Source organism: Bison bison, unplaced genomic scaffold (assembly GCF_000754665.1).
Source record: "Bison bison bison isolate TAMUID 2011002044 unplaced genomic scaffold, Bison_UMD1.0 scf7180017864036, whole genome shotgun sequence".
NCBI lineage: Eukaryota > Metazoa > Chordata > Mammalia > Artiodactyla > Bovidae > Bison > Bison bison.
This window is the reverse complement of record NW_011494608.1, coordinates 5,429,493-5,431,068: the sequence shown is the minus strand read 5'-3', so window position 1 is coordinate 5,431,068 and position 1,576 is coordinate 5,429,493. Positions and strand designations below refer to the sequence as shown.

The 1,576-nt window shown below is 63.3% G+C and overlaps 1 protein-coding gene across 4 annotated transcripts in view; it reads left to right on the top strand.

Moving 5' to 3' along the window:
- TRAPPC9 (trafficking protein particle complex 9) overlaps positions 1–183 on the top strand; it is a 390,359-nt gene extending 390,176 nt beyond the window's left edge. For all 4 annotated transcript variants that reach the window (XM_010834790.1, XM_010834791.1, XM_010834789.1 and 1 more), the window contains one exon: positions 5–183. The gene's annotated coding sequence lies outside the window, so the exon portion shown is untranslated. The remainder of the gene's footprint in view (positions 1–4) is intronic.
- Positions 184–1,576: the final 1,393 nt, after the last annotated feature.

Sequence of the window (1,576 nt, the reverse complement as noted above, 5' to 3'; positions counted from 1 at the left end):
GTGGGTGACACCGGGAGTTTCCTGCTGCCCCCGGGGAGCAGACACCCCTGCGTCAGCTGTCCTGGGCCCTGGGCTGGTTCCAGGCCGGGCTCAGGGGTGTGGCCTGTGTGTGTCTGTGTATCAGTGACAGATTCTCCAATAAAGGGCCTGCCTTGCTTCTCTGCTGGTCACCTGCATCCTTGCCTCTGCTTGTCCAGTGCGGTCAGGCAGCCACCCCCTCAGCTCATCAGCCCCCAGCTCAGGTAGGGATTCCTGCAACCCCCCACGGCACACATGGCCAGTGGCCAGCAGGGTTGGAGCCATGTCCGTCTGTCCCTGTGAACCCCAGCCCCTCCCCAAGCATGTTCTCGTCTCTCTGTAAACACCGTCTCGAGTCCCGACACTGTGGCCCCCAGCCCCCAGGATGGCTCTGGCCTCCCCAGCCTTTCACTTCCTCTCCTGAGATACACATGGGCTTCCCTGGTAGCTCAGCTGGTAGAGAATCCACCTGCAATGCGGGAGATCTGGTTCAATCCCTGGATTGGGAAGATCCCCTGGAGAAGGGAAAGGCTACCCACTCCAGTATTCGGGCCTGGAGAATTCCATGGATTGTATAGTCCATGGGGTCACAAAGAGTTAGACAGGACTGAGCGACTCAGCACACACCTGAAATACACACACACTTGGGAAGGTGTTTGGGGGTGACACTGGCCTCCAGAAGTCGAGGTGAAGCTTGGAGGTGGGTGTCCTGTAACCAGCCTTGGACCCACCCCCGCTGTGACGGTTGCCTTCACAACCTACTCCCCCTCACAGCTCCCGGGGTCACCCAGCGCCCCCACCCTGGGCACCCGCCCCCCGCCTGCAGCCCTCACTCCAGGTGGGCTCCAAGCCCCTACCCCCATCCAGGCACCCTCAGGCAGGCCTTGTCCAGCAAACTGCCCGTCCTGAGCAGTGTCCTGGGGCCCAAGAGAGGGTGAGGGTCCCAAGGCACAGAGTGGGGCTAGGGAGAAGCCAGAGGTGTCTGAGGCTCCCGGGTCTCCCCGTTTCCTCACGGCAGCAGGGCCATGGCTGACCCACTCATGGAGCAGAGCGGGAGGTGCAGGGAGCAGGCCGTCGTGGGCCTGGGGCGTGAGGCCGCTGGAAGCCCCGAGATTTCAGAGACGGGCACCCCTTCACGGGGACTGGTGCACCCTGGCTAGAAAAGCTCTCAAGCAGAGCTACAGGCTCAGGGCAGCAGAGAGCTCCTGGGCCTGCCTCCATGGGCTGCACATGTCTCCTGGTCAGCGCCTCCCAGAGCCAGGTGTGGCGGGGACCCGGCCCTGCTGGGCAGTCCCCGAACACTCTGGGCCCCTGGGCGCTGCCTCATGCAGACGGGGAGACTGATACACACACACTTGGGAAGGTGTTTGGGGTGACACTGGCCTCCAGAAGTCGAGGTGAAGCTTGGAGGTGGGAGTCCTGTAACCAGCCTTGGATCCACCCCCCGTGACGGTTGCCTTCGCCTACTCCGGGGGACGGAGCTCAGGGCCACGGGTGGGCTGAGCCGGGTCTCAGTCTGTCTCTCTGGCGGGATCACCGGTGGAGAAGGCGGGAACTC